At 41.7% G+C, this 25,302-nt stretch overlaps 1 protein-coding gene across 1 annotated transcript in view; it reads left to right on the top strand.

The window, feature by feature from the left end:
- The first annotated feature begins 5,286 nt into the window (after positions 1–5,286).
- The window catches only part of ADCY7 (adenylate cyclase 7), a 565,990-nt gene continuing 545,974 nt past the window's right edge, over positions 5,287–25,302 (top strand). The window contains exon 1 of the mRNA XM_086947700.1: positions 5,287–5,353. The gene's annotated coding sequence lies outside the window, so the exon portion shown is untranslated. The remainder of the gene's footprint in view (positions 5,354–25,302) is intronic.

The raw sequence follows: 25,302 nt of genomic DNA, 5'->3' as shown, positions 1-25,302 counted from the left end.
TTATCCATATGCCGGTTTTTAGCAACCTCCACCCTGCCCCTCCCCCTCCCCACCCTCCTGCCCCACCATAACTCCCTCCACGAGCCGTCGCTGGGGAAAAGGTAGGTCTTAAGTAGCTTCCGGAATTTCATGTAGTTTCAGAAAGGATCTGAAAACCTGTCTGTTCGACTGACTACACCCAGCAGTACAAAACCCCAGCGCCTGGATACCCTCACGGGTGACAAGCAGCACTATACAAATCCCTTTGATTGATTGGTTGATTGCTCTCTTTGATTACAGGGTACCTTCCCAAGTGCAACTGGCCCTTGCAATAATTAATAATTAAAAATTAAACACATGGGTAGGTGAAGAATTGTAGTAGATGACATTTCCTTTTTTTTGCAGACGCAGTTGCAGTTTTGTGAGCCATTGACTTGACTGTTTTTTTTTTATCACCGTGGCTCAATGTCAGATCTGCAGATCGCTTTCCCGCGGCTCGCTGACACTCCGGTTTCCAAACACAACTTCCGCATCTCAATTGCGCCCGCCCTTTATGTAGAGTTTATTAAGAGCGTCAGAGTGCAACCAAGAAAAAATGAAGCCTTGGAAGGTGCAAAAACAGGCAGCTAGCGTGTTTAATCTGCTCGCCTCCTCGAACTGAGGCCTTTTGTTCGGTTGCCTGGCATCAGGGGGGATTTCGTAACCTAGATTTACAAATCTAGTGTGTTGGAAATATTTGCTGAATGCTCAGCAGTAATTGAGCCCTGGCCATGATATCACTTGACATTTAGCGACGTGGCAGTTACTCCGAATTGTCTTTCTGTTCCTGGAGTTAGCCGTGTGATCTCACTGGACAAGTGTGTCTAATTAAACCGTCATCCTCCGATAATAACCTGTAGCTGATACTTGCGGCTTTCCGTCCACATACCTGGCGACGAGGAAATTGAGCCTTCAAGTATGTTGACAGTAGGGCGGACTCAGTCAATAGGAGCAATCGACAGATGCCTAAAAGTCAATATCACTTTTTGTCCTTCCTCTAAACTGGACCTTGGGTATTGTTCTTTAAGTCACTTACGCTCCTGTTTATTTGCATGTATCATGTTCGATCTTGAAGTAGGTTAGGCATTGAAGAGGATAGTTGTGCTAATCAGTCTACTGATGTATTCTAAAATCATGTTAGACAAGCCTTTATATTTTGCAGATTCTGCCAGTAGTATTATCTTTAAGCATTATATAAGCATTCACTATCCATAGCATGGGATTAAAAATTCTAGTTTAAATACTAAGATCGTATTTGCCTCCTTTAAGCCTACTTTACTGAGACAGTTTCTCCGGACAAGGGGCCATATGTATCAAGCAAATTCGCATTCGCAAAGGCCGAAAGTCGCAGAATTTCGGCCTTTGGGAATGCGAATTTGCTCTATGGAATGTATTAAGACAAATTTGGTGCAAAATAAGGAATCGCGCAAATTTGCGATTCCTTATTTTGCAATTGCATTTAAGGAATCACAAATTTTGCGATTCCTTACATGCAATGTATGTAGCAAAAACAAATTTGCAAAATGCCCTTAAGGAATCGCAAATTACCACCAACTTCTAGTTGGTGGTAGTTGCAAATTCCTTGAAAAATGCACATTTTTGCTTTTTTCAGTGCCATGTGATGCACATACATGCCCTTAGGGTATGTATGTGCGCCACATGTGCTCCCATGCATATTTCAGGGGTGCAACAGGGTGTCCTTTGGACACCCCTGCACCCTTGAAAATATTCTCAAATTTCGATTCGCAAATTGCGAATCACAAATTGAGAATAACTTCCCATCCATTTCTATGGGCCTCCTGGCATAAGTATTCCTTAATTGCGATACGCAATTTGCTAATCGCAATTAAGGAATTTTAAGGAATCGCAAAAAAAATGTGATTTTGTACATATATACCCATTTGCAATTCTCAAATAGCGATTTCTTAAAAATCGCTATTTGAGAATCGCAAATGGGTATCTTGATACATGTGGCCCAAGGTCTTTTTTTAGGTCTGGCTTGACAGCGCAGCTGAAAGTATGACCTATTGTTACCAATTCTTTAAAATATGCTCAAATGGTCTTTGGAGCTACTCAGGGAAGTCTTTTTCTTTCACCTCCTGCTGTTGGCTCTTTCATGTATCAATCCACCTTTCATGCAGCGTTTGCATCGCAATGCATGAGGAACTACTGTAAATCTAAAAAGGATAGTGAATCACATCCTACATTATTTATCAAAGCAGACAACTCTGCTTCGCCAATGCTTGTTTTTCTTATGCTACTCAAACCGCATTGCTGCAGCTCTGTTTTCTTTGCAGGGCACAGAAAATAGACCTTCCAATACAATTACTTCTTAAATTGTCTCATGCTTCTGACATCTGTAAAGTGCACTGCTACCATCTGGAGCCTGGTGAGCACTGCATTAATCTACAAATGAATAAATAATCAACCTCAGTTGTGACAGATCCTGTTTCACTTCTCATCCATCCTGAGGAGTTTATTCCCTCTTTCTTTCTCAAGCACTCACATGGGCACACTCCTAGGAGACCAAGAAAGTGAGATCTGTTGCTATATTCCTCGACTTGCTTGTAACGCACGCGGCTATTACTTGTTAAAGTGCTCTGCACTCATATTTATAATTTCTTAGATGAAAGCCTCTTCTGTCAAATCACACTTAACCTAATTGCAGCGTTATCTGCTTTGGGTAAGCCCACAAGGAAATGACCATTGGCAATCAAAGTAGCTCTGGGTTACAAAGCCTTTTCCATCACTAGTGAGTTTAGGCACTCCGTTCCTCATCATGCATGAGCTCCATCGGTAACTCTTGCACGTATGCATCCATTCTCCCAACCACTGACTCATTCTTGCATTCACATATTCACCCATTATAATAAACACGCGCACATAAACTCAGGAAGCGCAGGCAAGATACATTAAGAAAAAGTCTGTAATTTCAAGAAAGTAAAACCATAATATATTATGCACAATACCATTCCAAAATGGCCGCTCAGAAAACCTCACACTTGATGGCCATCTTGGAATGGGAATGTGCATATTATATCATGGATGCACCTTGGAATGGTAAAACTGTGATGCAGTGTGGCCAGTCACATTTGAGCATGACTGGACAATTTAGAAGCAATGGCTTCATGGAATGAGACGCATTGCAGATTAAATCAGAGGAAAGCGATTACTGTCTGGGGAGGTGCTGGGATCACTTAAAAAGAGCAGCAAAAAAAAGGAACAATGTGAAGGGTGACCGTTAATACAGAAAATGTAAAACTAAAGGGCTGGCCCACCATCCCTGCTACTGAAGCACACCCATTTTAATGCAGCTGTGCACATGTGACACGGGCACAGTGTGATCGAGCTTATGGCTGAAGTGGGCTGATGCACTGTCTCATGCTGAATGCTGCTATAGGTGGAAGCAGAATGTGAATGATACTTGAACAAACCAGTAACTAAAGAGGGTGTGCGCAACGGTCCCGCTATCAATACATATTTTTCTGTGTTATTATAAGAGCTTGACACACAGCTAAAGCTTTCTGGTCAAAACTAAACACTTTAATCAAAATACAGCTTAATACTATGCATAACATTACAAATATGCACAAAATTGCAGATTGCAAAAGAATGTGTGAATACCCCTCAAAAAGGTCTAACAAGGATTCTCACAGCGACACCCATGACTTGTTGGACAGGTTAACCAACACCTAAAGTCTCGTCTATTATGTAATCTGTAAACTACCACATAACACAATACGTGTCCGTACTTGTAATACAGTGTAATGCTAATCTATCCTTAAACGATTACTGGCTTTTACATATTCTTTCACAATAAATAAGTCAGCACTACTGCTTTTGATGTAACTTTTCATAATAAACATATCTGACGTGGAATCTGATATAGCTATTTTCAATAAGACCTACAGCCTTTATCATTCACTTTTAACCATAAACGGCCCTCGCCTACTGTACTGAGCCTGAGCTTTCCCACTAGACAACCATGAGACACATAGTCTTAAAATAACAAATATGAAAAACATTTCATTTGGCGAGCAATATTTAATCCTTCCTAAGAGGGCCTAACAAAGATTATCAGAGTAAAAGTCTTTTACTTCCTGGGTTTGTCTTTGGGTATCCAAAACCCTTGCCTACTACATCAGCCTTTGAGATACTATGTAAAAAATACCTGTATGCAGGCTTTCATATAGTGAAATAAGGATCCACCCTTAAAGACCGATTGGTTTTAACATATGCTTTTAACAATAAATAAGTCATGTTGACTGTTGTTGTTGTAACATGTCATAAGAAGCAGCTTACACCTGTGGCATCTGATAGAACATTTCCCAATGAGCCAATATTGCCTATAGCCTTGACCATTGGCTTGTAACCATAACCAACGCAGACTTACTATATTGAGCAGAAGCTTTCCCAAAAGGCCAACCAAGCCCTCTTTTTTTCAGTGGAAGTACACGTCTTCTACCCAATGAACACTTGCAAAAAGGGGACAATCAGCATGTGGGCCGAATGGAAACCCCTCTCCTATTGGTTTTCTTTGAAACTATTTTTCTGGTGATTACGTACGGTCTGGTGACAAAAGAGACCCTTGACAAGTAGAAGCCCACGGTGAAGGGAGCCATGCTTCAAGCCTTTTAGAGACAAAATAATTGTCTTGTGCTTAATGTTTAAAGGATGGACCAAAGTTGTAATCTCACATTAGGCACCCCAACCCTTTGGGACGGGGACCCTAAACCTTCAGGGCGCTCCCATTAAGGCCTATGATGAATACCCGTGATATTTGGGAGGCTCAGTGGCCTTCATCACCTTCATCGCATTCTGCAGTGGTACCCCATCATTTTGCCTCATGCCGTGCAATGTAATCATGTTTTCTGGGAACAATTGACCTCCTGTAGGAAGCATGAAAAGAGAAGTCTTACAATTGTGTACAAGATAAGCGTTGAAATAGCAACTTCAGGTTAGCATTTGAAAAGACGATAATCTGGAGATTCTTAGGACAAAAAGCAAGAAGCAGTGGCACAGAAGCTTCTGAAATCAGTACTGATCAAATGATGTTCAGCAATCTATCTCAAAGGTATACCTCCTCAAGGGTTTTGAACTGAGTGATCATTGAGTTCAATAATAGGAATCCGTAAGACGGTTTATTTGTTAAAGTTTGTGCACAAAAGGATAGGGTTTAACACTGACATATTAAAGATGTAAAAAAACCTATTCACTCAAGCTGAAGGCAAAATGATTAATAAAACTTTGTTTGGTTTATTTTCACAAAGGTTTTGACAAATGAACAATGACCTTCAACGTGCTCATATCCCAAGCTGGAGACTAAAGAGAGGAGGTAAGAAAGCTGATTGAAATTTATTTCCAACGTGAGGACCTTTAATCCTTTAAAAGTGTGTTTTTTTGCAAAGAAATTATTGTGATTATTTTCATGTTCACTCTATATTTTAAGAATTCTCTAGTTCCTTCACAGTTACTTTAGTGTCCATCATCCACACATGATCCGAAAGGTCATAGTTTTTTAAAAACTTATATTAGGCAATGTTGTGTTATGTTATAGAGCTTTTTAGAGTGCAGCGGTTACCCAAGGGTGTCCTGGCGCTAATCACTTATCCCTAGAGCACTAAACGGTACAAGCAAGTTTTACTTCTCAAACAGCCAGGTTTTTAGTCCCTTCCTGAATGCGAAAAGATCAGTGGCATTTCTAAGATGGAACAGAAGGTCATTCTAGGCTTTTGTCGCACACGAAGCAAAACTTCTCCCACCCCACAATACTTTTTTTGTGGAAGGCACTGTCACCAACTTGGCTCCCTCAGACTAACCAGTCCTTTAGGAACCTGGAGTAAAATGCCTTGCGTTCCGGGTGGTCGGGTTGGTGGACTGTCTCTTATCAAGTACCTGAAAGCACAAGATGGATATCGGCTGTACTTTAGCTGTGATCTTTTCTTTGACGAAAGAGAAAAACCCATTCACCAGCTGACACTGACATTGAAGACAGCCAAACAAGTTCAGAATCCTTGGAACTAAAAACACAGGACAAACATCAGAGGGAAGTAGTATGTGCATATGCTAGAGGATCATTCTCTGAGAGATCATTGCAAACTCACCTGGAGTGGGGATAATGATGTTATTTTTCTCATTGTGACTCTTCAATAAGAAGTCAAATCTGCTCATTGTTTTCCAAAGGTCTTCAAAGATTGTGTTAGTGGGAGTCTAAAGAAGCCAGAACTTAGAGACAAAGAACCACCATGTGTTCTAAAGGCAGGATCACAAAAACACAAATGATTGTAGAAGGTAAAATGTGAGTAATAAGGTTTAAAAAGATTAACACAGTTATCAACCTGAAAGTACCCGTGTGAAGCAGCAGTGGACTTATGCTGCCAGTGTTCTGGTTGATTGCTAGGTAGGTGGGGGCCTGATGTATGTTTCATGGCTGCTATGCCATCACAATTATAGCGCAGTGCTCCAATCAGCACTCACCCGCCACATAAATATTTGCACATGCTCTGATGTTGCTTGGAATTTGGAGGATCAATACAATCTGTTACTGAGTGAAAAGCTGACATTTACAGGATAAAAGGTTACTTGCCCATAGATAACAATCTTTTATTTGGAAAATCACATATATATACTCAAGATAGAGGGCTGGTTTATGGGTAAAAAATGTGTGTATTGATAGAAAAATCTAAAAGATGCTGGGGGAGACAACATTATTTATTTTCCTTAAAATATATTGATCCGATATGTTTGTGATAATTGATAAAGATTTTGGGGACATTACTGCTAGTATTACTTCATTGGTGCCAGTGGACACTTTCTAATATTGTTTGTAGTGACATTTCATTATCTATATTGCTAAACCATTGTACGACATTATCTTGACTACTGTTGTCTGAGTCCAAAGTCTGGATGCTTGGTCTGCTCTCTGAACCTGTAAAGATTTTGTAGCCAGTGAAGCAGTTTTTGAGCCTGTGATATCAATTCTTCTTGAAAGATGGTTCAACTTTTTACTGTCTGCAATTAGGAGACCTGTCCTTTTTTCCACCCTGTTTTCTCCAATTAGATTCTCTGTCATGTGACAGTGTAAATGTACTTGCAAGACACATGTTGTGAGTATGAAGGTAGAAGATACAAAATAGCCTATAAATATATATATAGATTGAGAAACATTGTAGGAAGTCCTGTCAAATTGAACAGACAGATTAGTTGAACTACCTGCAAAACCTTTGGTTTTTTAAATTTATTAATGGGTAGTTGAAACAAAAAAAAGACGATTTGCCTCCATTTTTATCAAATTGTTTTAGGGTGGGATTCAAGGCCCCCAATCATCCCTCGTGAGCATTCGATCTGTTTTACAGAACATCAGAGTTTTAGAAAATTCACCAGTCCACCCTCCGTACTACTTGTAAAACATAAGGCCTTTAAGCCCGTAAAACTAAGACTTTCTTAGCCATGAAAGACACAATTGTGCCTTTTTGTTCCTTTGTTTGTTCCTTTTGGTTTCTTAAAAAGATGATCAGGGGCTGTTTTACAAACCAAACTTTACTTAAAAAGCACGTTAGACTTTTGCTACTTGGGTCTAAAGGAAAATCCTACTTAAATAAACTGGCTTCTCGAAGCTATTGAAATGTGCAGGTGGTGCAAAGATGAATTTCCTGTCCAAGTCAATTTCCTACCTTCAAATGGAGGGCTCCAGGTCATGTTATGGTCTTTGCTGTTTTCAGTCGGTACCTATGGGCCATCTCAAAAAACAGTAAGAGAAAGAAGAAATCTCAAATTAGGTAAAGTGTAATCATCAAGGTTTTCAGAATTCACATGTCGGTACTCCTTTTGTAACGTTTTGGGACAGTCGTTTGTGTTTTTATCTAATGTTATCGTTCCTATAAACGCTCCGGCTCTTTGGTACCAGATGCAGCCCTCTGTACTGTCCTGAAATCACCCGGAGTCACTAACTAAAAAACCTGCAATGTGAGTTGTATTTGCCAATTTATGACAGTGTAAAAAATTAACCTCATTCTCCTGTTGTTTAGAGGTGAGGTCTTCCCACAAATTAATGCAAATATTGCAAAGGCAACGAATTTCCTATGGAAAAAAAAGGGTGTCCTACCTCGGAGAGAAGGGTGGATTTACGGGGTAAAAGTTACTTTGGAAAAAAAATAAACATTATGCATATTTAAACTATACCCATACGCTTAAGATGATTGGGAGCCAACCACATAAGTCTTTTAAAAAGAAAACTCAACTTCTTGAAAAATATGCAATATTAACTTTGAATATGTCTTTCTCCTGCCTCTAGTGTCCCCATTGAAGTGCACTATCTTTCAGTAAAGAGTTCTGTGTTTTTTAGTGTTGTGTTGCCATGATCCATCATTTGCTGGTGACAACTCCATTTCCTCTTACTCACAACACCTACAACGTACTGTCTTCTTCACCACAACATAATTCTCCTGATCCTGTAGCGAGGAGAACAGCAAAATGCAACACTTCATCACTACGTTCATCCACCACTGTTCGTCAAAAGTTTCGTATTTCGTATTTCCGGTTTATATAGTGCCAACTCACCGGCAGGTCTCAAGGCGCTTTTGACCAAAAGGACACAACATCTTACTCAGCAGGAAGACCAGAGGGGGAGCGTGCTTAGGCTAAACTCAAAGCCTCTCTGAACAGAATTGTTTTCAGAGACTTCCTGAAGCGAAGGAGGTTTCCTTCTTTTCGGAGGGATTTGGGCAGTTTGTTCCATATTTTAGGGATCAAGACCGAAAAGGATCTTCCACCTTTTGCAGCAAGTCTATAACGGGGGCAGACAAGCAGTTGTGCATCGGAGGACCTAAGACACCGTTCTGGCTTATACAGCTCCAGTCGTTTTTTTATGTATGACGGAGCTTGTCCATAGATCGCTTTATGGGTTATACAGAGGCTCTTGAATTCAGACCGCTGCCTTATAGGCAGCCAATGGAGGCTCTGTAGCAATGGTGAGGCATGTGAGCGTCTTGGTAGCCTGAAAATAAGGCGGGCCGCATCATTCAAAGTCACCTGCAATCTGTAAGTTAGAATTTTCGGAAGGCCTAAGTACAGCGCATTTCCGTAGTCCAGCCTGGATATTATGGTCGCGGATACGACCGTACGCAGCATGGACCTAGACAAAAGAGGCGCTAATTTGCGTAGTTGTCTAATCAACCCCGTACAGGTGCCGGCTACGGTGGCAATCTGACTCGCCATTGACAACTCACGATCTATCTTAATGCCCAAACTTTTTACTTTGTCCGCTGGTTTAGGAGTAGGGCCCAGATCCTGTGGCCAGTACAAGTCACTCCATGGGGAGCAGGTTGATGCGACCACTAAAACTTCTGTCTTCTCAGGGTTTATTTTCAGAAGATTCGAAGACATCCACCTAACGGTGTATCTGAGTACATTCTGTGCCTGGGTCTGAGCTTGTACTGTATTATCTATCATCAGCAACAGTTGGGTGTCGTCAGCGTAATTAAATATGCGACAACCCATCTTTGCCAGGGAGTTGATTAATGGCTGAAGGTACAGGTTAAATAGGAGAGGAGATAAGGCGGAGCCTTGACGTACCCCGCATGTTAAGTTTTCAACCTCTGAAATCTCCTACCCTAGCTGAATCCTCTGTGTTCTCCCAGTCAAGAAAGATTTCAGCCAACAGAATGCTGACCCCTGAATCCCAAAGCTGGACAACCTGTCCAGGAGCAATGTATGGCTGACAGTATCGAACGCCGCCGACAGATCTAAAAGTATCAGGGCGCTCGGTTTCTTACTGTCAGCCATCTCTCTCAACTCATCCAGCACCGAAAGCATCACCAATTCGGTGCTGTGGTGTGCGCGGAATCCTGCCTGAAGCTCGTGGAGAAGGTGGTGTGACTCCAAGAACAAGGCCAGGGACTTCAACACATGTTGCTCCAGGACTTTGGCCAGGAACCGGAGCTGGGAGATGGGCCTGTTGTTTTTCAGGGACTTGGGATCGGCTCCTGGTTTCTTTATTAAAGGCTTTACCCGAGCTTCTTTAAATCCATCAGGTAGCTGCCCTGTAAGTAATGATTTGTTTAGCAACGAGAGGACATGCTCCTCTAGAATGGGATATGCTAGGCGGAATACGCTAGGGGGGCACGGATCAGCTGGGGACCCGGACTTGGTTTTGCTCATAATTTGCTCCAAGCTCATAGGGTCAAGTGGAGGAAAATGTGAGATGGCAACATCCTTCAAAGGATGATCAATCGATTGATCAGCAAGGCCTGGCCCAGCATCCTTTCTAATATTCTGTAGGATGGTGTCTACTTTTTCTAAGAAGTAAGTTTGAAAGGTATTGCAGGGGATTGTTATTTCCGTTTCTTGGGGTCTTTTACTTAGCTCCGTTAGGATTTTAAATGTCTCCTTCTGGACGTTATCGGCTTGGCTAATCCGATTCTCAAAGTAGGCAGCCTTGGTTGCCAGGATGAGCTTTTTATAAAGATGGAATAGATTTCTATATTGTTCTCAGGCTATTTCATCTTTTTTCTTTCTCCAATTTCTCTCGGCATTTCGAAGCTTCTTCTTATGATCCCGGAGAGCTTGAGTGAACAATGGTACTCCCTTTCCCGCCCCCTTGACTCTGTGATTTCTCAGGTGCAATCAGATCCAATGCTTTGGTCAGGCTATGTGTTAAATCCCTGTATTCCTGATCTACATTGCCTTGTTCAATTTTCTTCCACTGCCGGACCTTCTTCATTTTAGGTGGCACTTGCAACGGTCTTGCCTTCATGGGAATGTCACAATAAAGTAAATGATGGTCAGACCAGATGCAAGGCACAACCCTTGGGGTAGCTACCTTAGGATCCAATGTCCAAATGAGGTCCAGGATATGTCCTTTTATGTGTGTGGGTGTATCAACTAGCTGTCTAAAACCTAAGGATGACATAGTCTGCTCTAAATGACATGCCGCAGGTTCTTTTATTAACCTGTCCCACTGTAGATTAAAGTCTCCCGTTACTACTACATTTTTGTAGCGTGATCGGATGTCAGATATGGAGGACAAATATAGATCATTGAAGTTTGGGGTGGAGTTGAGTGGGCGATATTATTTATTATTATTATTATTATTTATTTATTATTTATTTGCAAGATCTCTCCCAATCTTGCTCTCCACTTGGCCAAAGTCTTTTTTGATCAATGTGCTGATCTTCAGCAGGAACTAGAACTGCTGCAGTCCCCTTGTAGGGATTCCTTAACACTCCTCTCAAGTCCTAAAATTCAGAACCTAAGTCCATTATAGGTTACCACCATCCCTGCCACCCATCGACTTCCCCATCTATCTCCAAGCAGGCTGGCTAATAATGCAAAACAGAAGTTAATTGATCTATCCAAGAACTTGCACTGTTCTCCTTTCTCAAACCATCGTTAAATACACCCCACATTTCCCCGCTATTCACTGGCTACACTACGAGTATCCAGGGAGGCTATGATTTTTAACTCACCCAATAAAATATTTTAGAGTTCAGAATTTACCGCAGCGATAAATCGAGCCTGGTCCAATTTACGTTTAAAAATAGAGAATTGCATAAAATGTTCATGCGGGGCAGAAATATCAGGGCCCATGTGTAAGAATGCTTTAATAAGTGAAAACAAGTTTTTTTAGGGCTCTCTTGAGACTGCCAAACAGTACCCCATTAATACCCGTACTGTTAGACCTAAATATGAAGCACACTGACCTTTATGCCATCCTGCAACCGTTATCCTTGTGGGTGAGACTCTGGTGCACACCAGAGTTAGACGATTATAAAAATGGTCTTCAGGAAATAACGAGAATAGACTGTAATACTACAAATGTTTGGTTAAAACATGTGCGCAATTGGTTAAAAAGAATCGGCCTGATGCAGTTTTGGGAAGATCCGTCAACAAAGATTCGAAAAAATTACTTAAAACTGTATTTTGGCATATATTTATAGTAGTATTTCTAATGATCAAACAGGTGGACCTTTGATAAACAGCTTCCTTGTATTTAAAGATATTCCTTACTTTGAACAGTTCTTAGACGAGGTGCAACCACCTTTGGCAAAAACTTTGTTTATGAAGCTAAGGTATGGTACCTTGAAAACAAATCAGACCGTTGCCAGGTGGACAAGTAATTGTGAGGAAAAGACTTGTGATTTATGCACTTTATGTACGAGTAACACAAAAGAAGATGAAGCTCCTATCCTGTTTTTATGCCCTATTTATGAAGTAGCTAGGAAAAAATGGATCATACCCGTTTGTCAAAATTTGGGTGTACGCTCCTATAAGGAAGCACAAAGGATACTTAAGACTGATACCAGGCAGGTGATAGTTTTTGGTGTCAGTAGATTTTTATTGGCAATAAGTTTTCTACGCAAAAAATGGGTCTGAACCTATAATTAAATTTGTGATGTAAGGTCATAATCATATATAGGAATTAGTGATGAAAATGTATTGCAATAGTAGATCTTTTTTTGGCAATAAGATTTTTACGTAAAAAAATGGGTCTGAATCTATAATGAAATTTGTGATGTAAGGTCTTAATCATATATAGAAATTAGTGATGAAAATGTATTGCAATTATTTACAAATTGCTGCTGCCATTATGTCCATATATTTAAAAAAAAATTAAAGTATTTTCGTAATAAGAAATGATTACAAATTGGTTTTAGATGTATAATTTTATGTGCTTTTAATTAGATCCCTTTTTAGCTTATTTAATTTAGATTTTTAATGTTACGATTTCCAAAGGTCTCCTGTGCTATCTGTAAGAGTATAAATCATCTTAATGGAATTGAATGTAATGTTTGTTTTATGTATCTTTTATGGCTCTACTGGGCCGAAATAAAGATTATAATAAAAAAATTAAAATGTTCATGCTTTCCATGCCAAAATACCCATGTTCTGGTAATAACTCAGCCTTTTCCCTATTTTAAATTTCCAAAATCTATCTGAGGAAGTGCACTTTTTTGCACCTGGTAATTATTTCATGCGTTAAATCTACAGCACCTGTAATTACAATTACTGCACAAGCAGATGTTTGTGCAGGGATCGTAAAAAACAGGATACTTGTAATAGAGGCCATTGTGTTCTTCGTTGTCAGACCACCCCATCCTCCGTTGGTTGGAATAACAGAATGGACCGTTTTCACTTTTTAATCTGCGCCACATGACTGCCATGTCATTCTACCTACAGTCATCATCTCCAACAATATCTTCAAATTGGCCCTCAAAGACTGCTACCTTGTCCTGGCAGAAGCCTTGCTTCTCCACTACCCTCAACTTCTCTTTAGCTGCTCACTATTCAAGCTCACCAAGCAATACCTAAACATTGGTCCATATTTTAGTTTGCTTTTGTACCTTTCTTTGACCATCCTTCCTGTGCATTCTCTGGGTATTGTAATCTTACACCCGCCACACTGAAGGTACTATCTGTAGGAACTAATGTACAACATTCCTATTAGAAACTATATAAAGGAGTACTCTAATCCAAATTAGTCTCAAAAATTAACTTCAAGTTTTGCTACTTCTTATCAGGCAAATACTACTCAAAGAAGGGGCAATTCATAACATTTTGGAATAACGCAGATGGCACTGACGCAATAACTTAATTGTATCGATGCCGCATTTAAGATTATACTGCATAGTTTTGGATGTTTATCCATTGTACAAGTGATTCAAGTTGTCTTCACTTAAGCCAAGGAAAGGTATCAAAACCTGGAGTATCTGAATTGTCGAAAACGCTTGAAGTGGATCATAAGTATCTCGTCTCTCCAGGAATAAAAGTCACAAGTATAAAAGTGGCAGACCAGTTTCCACTTTAGTTAGTGACCGAATAAACTCTGCAGTTTTATTGGTGTCATTTTGTGGTATAGATGCCAATTTACTTTCGGTGGTCCTAATCTCAAATATCCAGAACTTTATCTACATTTTTAGCAAGTCAAAGATGGCGCTTTTCCTGGAGCAACGTCTGTTCGCACGATTCCTTCTGATAATCGATTTTAATGGGACTAGATAAGGGTCTGGTGGATGTTCACAGAGTGTTAAACATTGACCTGTCAACCTTTGTGAGGATTGGAGTCCATGGAGAGTAATTGAGCTTTTTCAAGTTAGCAAGGGGTTAACGACAGGGGTGCCTTCGCCCCCATATTATTACTTTTATATATGAATGATCTGCATCCATGGCTCATTGAGGTCGGACATGCCTATGGTCAAGAACAGGCCTTTACCTGCACTGCTTAACCACATGGGTGCTGCTGACGAGCTGAGCTCGTCATGGCCGTTGGAACGTTCGCACGCGGGGCTAATTTCCCCGCTGTGCTGAACGTTCTAAAAACGGGTGCGGCTGTGACAAGCTGAGCTCATCATGAGGGCAGCTCTGCTCTGCTCTCGTCACCAGCACGGCGGCGCGCGCGCGGTCCCCACCCCCCCCGCACAGCGGGAGGAAAACACCCCGCAGCGATGGGGTTAACGCTGACAACACTTTTCTGATTGCAAGAGATGAACAGCAAGTTGTTGATTTCAAGGATACACTCATTCTTGATACTAATCGTAGTAAGACTTTCTTTATGAACTCCTGTTTTTTTAAACAACATTTTTATTGTCCTTATCACTGTGGAGAACCACAAGAGTGATCGGCATCAGTTACTTCATGTTCTGCTGGTGTAAAAAAATCTATTTCAATTTATCAAGAGGCATCGCTTAGAGAGGGCTTTTCATTTTCCCTACCTGGGTTGACCTTTGGGGAGACTGGAACATGGGACCCCAATTTGCTTATAACAAGGCCATGTTTCTTGCATTCGGTTGGTTTTATGCCTAATCTGGCCACCATATTGGGGCCATACAGATTGCTGTCCTCTTGGAAATCTTCAACCATAAATGCTTGCCTGTGTTGCGCTACAGTTCCAATTTTCAGGGATATATGGATGTCTTTAGCCTCCAGAGAGAAGAAACCCATTTTTTGGGTATTTGCACTTAAAATTACGCAAACACAAGGAGATTATAGACGGAGTGCTGAAACTTTTCAGAAACTCACCCCCAGTCACAGATCTGAGTTGAATCCATCATCGTTCTTTAGCTCACTTTGCCACCCCAGTTCACACACAGCCAAATGCAAATCAGTCTTGATCCTGTTCATTATAGGCGGTCCAGCCCGTACTCCCAAGCCAGGTCTTCGCTGGACCGGAAACGAGCATCCTGGGACCCGGTTTGGTGTAACACCCCTTATCAGCCAGGCATGGGTCCCTTGTTCACTTTGCCAATGGATTCAAGCTAGCATGGCTGATGATGGGTGTTACCCTCAAAACCGGTCCCGGGATGCTTGTTTCCGGTCAAGGGAAGACCTAGCTTGGTAGTTCAGGCTGGACTGTTCCCATGACTGATTTGCATATGGCTGGGTCTGAAACGGGGTGGCGAAGTGAGCTAAAAAACGATGATGGATTCAACCCAAATCTGTGACTGGGGGGTGAGTGTCAGAAAAGTTTCAGTGCTCCGTCCATCATCTCCTTGTGTTTGCTTTGCACTTTAAATCACACCAGTCATGGGAAGTTCGAAGCAGGCTCCATAGAGGATCCGGTAAAGCTATCACCACTTCTATATCAGTATGCGTCATTAAAAAGGTTATTATCCAGGACTGGTTGTCCTGGGAGCAAGGATTGAATATCCCTTGGGTCCACTGTATTCAGTCTGGACCTGTATCTTTGGTAAGGGGTGTGCTATTCAATAAACCCTTAGAAATTCTGAGCTCGGATAAATTGAGGGTAAAACAGAATTTAATGGATAAAAAGAGGAGAGAGTAGAGTATGCTTGTGCTCCAAAAATCGGCCAACAGAGAATATGTGGGGATCATGACAACTCCTAGAATGGAACCGTATCTAGCCCTGGTAGCAATTCATATGGAAGCTTTCAGTTTTAACAAGGCTTAAAATTGGTCCATAAGTTGGCAATTAAGTTTCCCTCTGAATCCATTTGATCCAGGTATGCCGAGTTTGTGATGAATCTCCACAGCAATCTATCTTATGTTTTTAGGTTTTTCTGTAAATTTTACACTGTGCGAAGGAAATTCTCAATTAAACCAATTTTAAAGGCTATAGGTTTTAGAAGGTGTAAAGCTCCCCTGATTTTCAAATGCTTCCATCTCTGCTTGTATGTAGCTGGATGTTTTCCTTCTTAACAGCAGCTATTGGTTTCCGGAATTCATTAATGTTTTCATTTTTGTATTATTTATGTGTTGATGTTATTCTCATTAATATATTTTTAGCTGATGTTTGTTGAATGCCTTCCATGGCCAATTGATTTATATGGAATGTTTTAAAATGTTGTGGATTTTATTCTATTTTTGTGCTTTTATGATTATTTTAAATAATCAAATGAAGTATTTTGATAAATTTTATTGTAATGGTAAAATGTTGGCTTGTTCCAAAGGATAATTTAATGGTACCTTTTCAAGTTGGAAGCTCCGTTGATAATAACGGACTTTCAGAGGCTCAATGGCAGTTGGCATAGGCAGGCTGCTCCTAAATTCCAAAGATTGCCTTTCTGTGTATCCTTATTTAATTCGGAACACGGTACCCTAACTGGGTAACACATACAACGATAGCCCTTCTGTCCAGGGTTATACCACTTGTTAAAGGCCCTCTCACTGATTATTGTCCAACACCCAGGGGCTGGGGCTTGAACTTTTAGAGGAGGCCCTATAGCACCCGTGACAGCTATTGGCAACGAGCTCTAATAGAATTGGCATCACTAAATTGGGTGCTGAGAAAATGCGTGTATGACCATAATTTCATCATTTGGAATCTAATATGTTTCCAGTAATATTGTGTCTGTCTCCTCCGGCCAGTAAACCTGCCACGGTTTGACTTAAAGTGACCACAGACTATCTAATTGTCTACCCTTTATCTGGAAAAGACTGAGGAATATGAAAGCCTCGCGTGCGCACCTGGCGATAATAAAATATACATATCTAGATGTCTCTGTACGTTTGAAAGGTTATTGCTGTTGAAAGTAGGAGCCGGTTGCTAGGAGGGAGTAGAGCTGTAAACAAATGGGTTCAATGAGTTTAATCGGGCAGGCAGCGGTACCGAGGGTCAAGATCGCCCTCGAAGCCTTCGTTCGAACATATCGAGCGCATTTTTAGTCGAAACACGTAAAACGCAAAGCCTTTTAATTCGACAGATGGTGATGATGGGGATGGCCGCGTCAGAGATGAAAGTTTATGAACTTAAAGTGCCTCATTATAGTTTGTAGTGCGTTTTCAGTTTGATACGTCATAACTTGTGATTTCTATATAGGCAATTAAATGTACGTCACAGTTTTGAAGCCGATGTACTTGTGGATCAAGTTGATATAATCTCAGGAACATACAAATCAGACGTTTTTTGTATCACTAAAGGATTTATTTTTTTGTTTTCGCAATTTTAGTGGTTATCGTTCGTGACTTGAGCAGTTTAAATGTTTTCAAAACATAGAATGTGGACTAAGCATCACAGAAACGTGACAGTACTCTTAATTATAATTTTAATAACAACAATATTAGCTTATTATTATATCCATGAGTACTGCTGTAGATATTACTCTGCTCAGTTGGATGGTACTCAATGTATCGACCTCATGAGGATGAGAGGCTGAGATCCAAACGCATGACCTGCAGGTCGCGCACACATGCTACTCAGCAGAGTGCTCAACTCACTGAGCCTTTTTGTCTGAGCAGGGTGTGACGTGTCGCCATGGGTCCTGCATAATGCTGGAATGTATGTAGCATGTGACTTGTGCCAGGGTGGCCTGGTTGTGCTTTTGCTTTGTCCTGTGATTCAGAGTGAGGTCACTATGCATACTTTTGTAGAGTGGTGGGGTGGTGTAACACGTATAGGGAGAGTCAAGAGTAATGTGTGAGGGCCAGAGGTTTGCTTGGATGGTGCTTTGAGAAACTTGAAAGCGCTATGTGCCTGCAATGTAGCCAGAATCTAGGGTCTTTGTGAACCTAAGGACTGCAAACCACATTGCTGTTTTGAGAAGGCAGGATATTGTTGTTATGCAGTGCTTTTATCAAATGGCAGGATCCCAAAGTGATCTATGGACCTCTGCAAAATTAGATCCTATATTAGAGCATTGGAATGTTGAGCACTCCATTGAAGACAATGGAGTTCTCCGGGCTTCTAATGCCGGGTAGAACCCCCGAGCATCAACATTCCAATATTTGTTCACAGCTGTTGCTTTAAACAAAAGCCTCACGGGCCCAGGGGATTTCAAACCCCTCAGGCTTCATGAGGTCTTTGTTTTACAAATTAGAACATTCTGCCATCTAGAGGCGGAATGTTTAATAGCCTTAGAACCCTCCGTAGCGGCCTCTACCAGCCATTAAAGACACGCTCCCTTGTTAAAGGCCCGAGCTGCCCGCCACGGCAGGCTCTAAGGCTATAACAGACAATCCGTATGGAATTAGACAGTGACCGGATGTTCCCAGTAGCCTATCGGGAGGTTCTGATCATAGATAGCTGTTCTGATTAGTTGAAGAAAGCTAATCAGAAGTGATGAGCAGCCTTCTGATTCATCATAACAAGCAGTCCATGCCTCCCCACACTGTTTGCTCTTGGTAATAGCACAGTAGGGACCTTCCCCTAGATGTGTGAATGAGGAAGTATGATTGGAGAGAGTTCTGCGGCCATACTAGCCCTTCAACTGTGTCATAGTTGATGTGATTGTGGATGGTGGGAGATTATCATTGCAGCGCTAGTTATGTTTCTTATACAACAATGGCCTGCCCCTGATAGGCTCTATGGCTACAACAAAATCTTTGTCTAGTGACAGAGGAAACATATACCTTCTGTCTACGCAGTTATGCACTCCGTTGCACTTTTGAATAAGGCAGAGTTGCCTATATGTATGTGTCTACTGGTTCTACCATGCCGCTACATGTGTCCCCTATCTTCCAAACGTGAAAAAAGGGGGAGGGAAGGTTGGCAGTGCCTCACGGAAGCAACACCAAGGGGAGGATTCTATCAGACTGGTACTCGCCTGATTCCTCACTTCTCATCATCGGCTACTGCCAACCCCAAAAGAAATGGGAGACAAACAAAAATAAAGAAAGTGCATATAGATCAGACAGCCATCAAGTGTTGTATGTGCTAGAACCCGCTGTGATATATCCGTGCCCAGAATGGTGAAAAACAAATATACCACTGTTAAAAAGAGTAAGGCTAACTGGCAACTTCTGACTTTATTCTGTGCTGTTAGCTCACTCTATTAAAAGTCAACCAACATGTTTCATCACTTTATCTTTCTGAATCTTCCCTTATTGTACCAGGTGGCCTTCTCTGGCAAGCCTACCCGGCCCCCGTGGAAGACTGCTTGACGTGCGCCGTCCCCTGTCTCAGTAGTGGGACGTTGTGAACCGCCTCAAGGTCGGTATCGCTTACGCGTTCAGGTGTGGTCAGCGCTCACCCCTCATGTCACATGATCGCGGACATCGGACTTTCTTTATTTTTGTTTGTCTCCCATTTCTTTTGGGGTTGGCAGTAGCCGATGATGAGAAGTGAGGAATCAGGCGAGTACCAGTCTGATAGAATCCTCCCCTTGGTGTTGCTTCCTTGAGGCACTGCCAACCTTCCCTCCCCCTTTTTTCACGTTTGGAAGATAGGGGACACATGTAGCGGCATGGTAGAACCAGTAGACACATACATATAGGCAACTCTGCCTTATTCAAAAGTGCAACGGAGTGCATAACTGCGTAGACAGAAGGTATATGTTTCCTCTGTCACTAGACAAAGATTTTGTTGTAGCCATAGAGCCTATCAGGGGCAGGCCATTGTTGTATAAGAGTAATTTGAGTGGGGGGCGGCCTGCTTCCTTTTTCCCCCTTAGGCTCCTGTTAGTTGAGAGCGCTAGTTATGTGCCTGGACTGAGTCTGGAGTGATTGACCGCAACTGCATGGGACTAATTGGTTTTCTACCTGTAGATGAGTGATTGACTATGATACTGAAGACCAGATCTGAGTCAATTGTTGTGAACGAACGTCATGCAGGGTGGTGCTGTGAGGCTTGGCTTCGTCGGTGCTCCACAGAGTGGGTGGCTGGAGCGAATCCTTCAGCAGGTTCTTAGATGGGAAGGTTCTTTCTAGGGGAACTGAAGTATTTATTTATTTTTGTGATTTGGATATCGGGCAGACATGGCCTGGAGGCATCAGAGCCCTTTACAATAAATCAGAACATGAAAATATACATGTATATTAAAGCTGGGGTGATCTCCGGGTTGACCTCCCCCTTGAGGCAGACTGCTTCACACACATTCATTGTAAAACATAGCAATGGAAAGCAGGTGGTACAAGAAAAAGTGAAGATCTTCATTCATTCTTGTAGGTTGAGGTTGGTATGCACTTGTGGGATCGTGAGGAGGTTGGAGTGTTTTAGACCAGGTGCCACTCCGAGAAGAGCTTTGAGGTCAATTTTTGAAGGTGAGAAAACATGTGGTCAAGCGGAGACCCGGTGGAAGAGAGTTCCAAATTATTCCAGACACTAGGAGAACCAAGGCCTGAATGGGATACGAGTAGGCTTGTCCAAGTGACACATGGCCAGAGAATCCACTACCCTCCTGTTACTGCACCATTTCTGCAGCATCAGAGATGGTTGTAAATGGAGGGAGATGTCATAATGTGGATACCTGGTCTCCCATTAAGGCAGTAAGTGAATGATGCATGTTGAGTAACCACAGTAGGGCTACCAACTCATCTAGGAGAAAATGTATTCAGTTTGCTGCGCAATGATGGGGCCTGATTTGACCTGTCATACCTCTAGGCATGCACTACAGCTCATAGACAAATATTTGAGCATTGTATAAATAATAGGAGATTTGAGAGGGTCACTTGAGGTTAATTTCTCACACTAATTTACCACAATCTGCTAGATTAATTTATTCTCTGTGGATTATAGGAGAACCCAGCTGGAAATTGCAGGAGAGTGGATTTACCATTACCGTGGAACAAACCGATGTAACCCTTACGTTTCATAAACTTTTATTTGATTGCCATTTGTTTTTGCAACCATAAAAAGTACAAGAACAGTTAAAAATGTATACATTAAAAAACATTTTCAGAGTAAATCAATCATAGTATATAAAGGGTATGAAAAAGCAGAAGAAGAAAAAATATTAACATTATCTAAAAATGTTGATTACTCATGGTTACGTCGATATTTAATACAAGTTTTTAAGAAGTTAGCTATGAACTTTGCAATAAAGCTTGACTCCAAGGATTGCAAGGACAAATATGCAGGGTGACATGATCTGAGGCCTATTAGTCTGAGAAGAGGCAGAATCCAAACCTTTCTAGGAAAAGAATAAAATTTGCAGAAAAATAAGTTATGTATTGTTGATTGGGATGAAGAGGCATCACAGGGACAGGGAATAAGTGTAGGAGACCAGTCTTGAATGTTTGGGAAAGTGACTAGCCTGAAAAAGAGATTGAAGCGAAACCTCGTGAGGAGGTACTTTTCATAATTGTTTAAGTAAAAAGTCAGATATGGTTGTATACCCAAATGGGTCTAGACAACAAAGATTTGAGAGTTTGTAGTATTTGCCAGTTCTGTTGTGCTTCGAAGAGCTCTAAGATGGCTCAGACACAGCTTTTTAAGTTATTTCCTTGAAATGTCTCCCATGCAGGGGGGGTCCAGAAAAAAGTTGCTGCGATCCATATCCCGGCTAAAGTTCCTTAAGTATACTAGCCAGGGTATTTTTTCCCAATTATCGAGGGCAATACAATCCAGAATTAAAGAGCGTGTTAGGTGGCACTCCTCTTTGGACCATATACGGTGCCACAGAAGCATTGGATGGCAGCGAATGGTGTCCGTAATAAAGTCCATACCTAGTTCTGCTAGCGAAGCATAGGTTGGGGCACTAGTTGGTAGGGACAACAGATATTTGGCAAACCCATTTTCTACTGTTTGTAGTGGGTTAATTGGGCCGTAGCCTTACTCATTGGGCGAACCTCTGCTTCCTGTAGTTTAGGCAAGACATTTAAACATCATTTCTGACTTATATCAGTCTTTTCAGCCTCATTTTAAGAAGGTTGCTACCTCCTTTTTTGGCACTCAGAGTTACACGAAAAAATGTTGCAATTCTATTTGGTTTAGGAAGACCATGGTACAACTAATAATTTTGGCCACCTAGACTATGGCAATGCCCATCTCTTAGGATTATCACAGTACCTGCTTACCAGTCCTCAGATAATGCCGAATTCGACTCCAAGACTCACTCTGGGACTCCAGCCAATGGATTATATTCCAAATCATTTAAAAAAAACTCCAGTCACTGCCTATCTCCAAAAGAATTATTTTAAATGCTTAAGTGTTTATCGTAAAGGCATTACTTAGTTCTTCTTTTTCTGTGTTCGCTTCCATACTTGTGCAGTCCAGATATCTGAGATCTTAATCTACCTTTTTTTCTGGCTGGTCATTTCTTGAGCCAGCCTGGCCAAGACTGAAGGGACACCAATCTCATTCCTGACTGCTAAGCACTGGAATGCCTTCCCGCTGCACAACCAATTCACCGTCTTTCAGGAGACTACTCTAACGCTGCTTATTTATGGTCCCTTCGTAAGTTCTTGATGACTGTTTAGGGCTGTCTTTGTATTCTCCACAGCACTGAGATACCTTTTGAGTTTGCTGTGTGCCCTTTAACCCCTTCGCTGCTGATGACGAGCTGGGCTCGTCATGGTGCACAGTGGTCGTGTGCTGATGACGAGCCCAGCTCGTCATGAACAATGGGAATTAAGAAAAGTCAGCATCCTGGAGGATTAGCTTTAGCATTCAAGGTGTTAAGCTAATTTCATTCATTCATGTAAGGAAACCTGAGCAGGAAGTGCTTTGTGTTATGAGTGTTAGATCCCTGCTTCAATGATAATAACATTATAACTTTCAACATTTCTCTGCTTTTAAATTCTATTAGTACTTTGCAGTGTTGGGAGTTCCGTTGAAAACAATGGAGTGATCCTGGCTTCTAATGTCCAGTAGAAGCCCAGAGTTCCAACATTTCAATGTTTGTTCACATCTGGTGCTGTGAACAAAAGGCCCCACAGAGCCCAAATGAATTCCAATCCCCTCAGGCACCGTGAAGCCTTTGTTTTACAAATTAGAACATTCTGCCGACTAGGGGCAGATGTTTTAATAGCGTTAGAACCCGCTGTAGTGGGCGCAACTGGCCATTAAAGGCCCGCTTCCTTGTTAAAGGCCCTCGCCTTTGGCTCGGTCATTTAACGCTGGAGCAGGTTTTTAATGGCCAGTAGAGCCCGCTACAGAGGGCTCTAAGTCTATAGAAAGCGCTGAGGTCTCAGTGATCCATTTCACACATCTTCGTTTTTTGGGTCGTCTTTTATGATGCTGTCCACTAGTATCTGGCTGCTGTTGACACTGAGAGCACAGGCCACCACAGGGGAGGTCTCTTTTCTTCATGCATTACTATTGCCAAGCAGACGGGGGGGGTCTTTTAATAGACACATCATCACTCCCAAAATGTTACTGATATTTCCTAACTGTTGAGAAACATGCCATTGCCTCGTCTGATTTCACCCATGTAATCACAAGTCTGCGATGCAACGCATGCAGTTATTCAAAGATCCTCCGAATTCTCAGACAGTGTCCGCCATGATCATTATGAACGCACATCTTCTCTGTGTTTGAAAGTGCTGAAAACAGGTAATAAAGTATCCATATGATTAAGGGCAAAGGGTGTGGGGGGGACAACATAGCAAAAAAATACACATGTGGATTTTTAAAGTGGCATTTATGATCCATCTAAACTCAGACAGTTATTGGAATTTAATCAATTCTTTCTCCGTTTCCGTCTGAGCACAATTTGTGAACAAGTCAACATCTCAAGACAGGATGTTCACAAAGCATCACTGTTCAGTTTCTTTCCATTTGTAATTTCTTTTTTTTCTTGAAGCACAATAAATCAGAATTGTGTGTCCCTAAAAACACCTTTAAGAAAGTTTGGGGAACATCTCTATGCTTTGGGTGAATTCCTTTCTTTGTCTGATATTAGCAGTCTTTACCAGTTTGTGGTTTTTTGGGACATAACAAATTTCCGCTCCAAGTTCAGCTAATACCAAGATGTTTAAAGCTTGCACCCAGTGAAGACTGGACTTGACTTTTCTGGGAAGTTGCACTTAATTTCTGCAGGTCAGAAATCAACCATCTGAGTGGAGAGTGTAGGTCATCATTTGCCAGGCACAGGTCCTCAATAAAGATGCGCTAACATGTGGAGTTTAAGGCGGGTCTTTAAGGATCCAGAGACCGACCCATTTGCCTTTTGGTGTTCTCCCTCCCTATGCAGACACACAGAAGTAAAGCCAGTCAGTCAGTCAAAAACACTTTATTCGGCCACTAAAAGCCATAAAAGCAAACAGTTCAAAAGAAGACATTTGACAAGAGATACAATGATTAAAAGATCCCACATGTACAATTAGAAAACCAAGTCACGCAAGAAAGGATAAAACTCATTATTAAAAACCAGCAATCACGCAAGTAAAAAACACATCACTCATCATGACTAATGCTCCAAACACTCAATACCGTCCTGTGGGCTGATCCAAACTGTGATTGGCACATCCATCAAAGCAATGCCTGGAGGCGACCCATTGTCCCTCTGTATGTAAGTTGTCCTATGGGCTGATCCAAAATTTGAATGACACTTCCTACAAGCAATGGCTGATGGGCGCTGACCCACTGCCACGTTCTGTTTGTTGTCCTATGGGCTACTCAAAATTTTGAATGACACGTCCAATGAGCAATGCCCGAAGGGGGCTGACCCACTGCCCCCCTCTGTTTGCTAGTCCTGTGGGCTGGTCTCAAATGTAAATGACACTTCCTCCAAGCAGTGGCTGTTTTAGGCTGAACCAAAGCCTTATGTATCATTTTCCCCTCGTGTCATGACCTCGGATAGTCAGGTAAAGCTGTCTTGATATGTAAATGGATTACAGAGATGCCAGGAGTCGGCTTGCCCTCAGAGCACTGGAGGGCAAGTCTATTAAAACGTACTAGTCGGCAATCGGGTGTGTTTGCCTGTTGAATGTTTCACCAGGCTGTGCGCCTCCATTTTTCCTGCATATTCTTCTCTGAGCTCATAACCACATTCGTGTCCCGTCCTCGGTTTCATTAGCCGAGAATGCCGACGGTCTGTGGGAGGGAAGCAATCAAGCAGTGAGTGAATCTGCAGCTGTGCCGACATTTCAATAAAAAAAACAGAAAGCCCTCATTACTGCTGGAAAATTGAATACCTCTCTCCCGGGTCATCCCATGCCGGTGTTTTTCTTACC

The sequence above is a fragment of the Lissotriton vulgaris genome, chromosome 12 (genome assembly GCF_964263255.1).
Source record: "Lissotriton vulgaris chromosome 12, aLisVul1.2, whole genome shotgun sequence".
Taxonomy (NCBI): domain Eukaryota; kingdom Metazoa; phylum Chordata; class Amphibia; order Caudata; family Salamandridae; genus Lissotriton; species Lissotriton vulgaris.
Note: the sequence above shows the minus strand (reverse complement) of the source record. Positions and strands in the feature narration are given on the sequence as shown.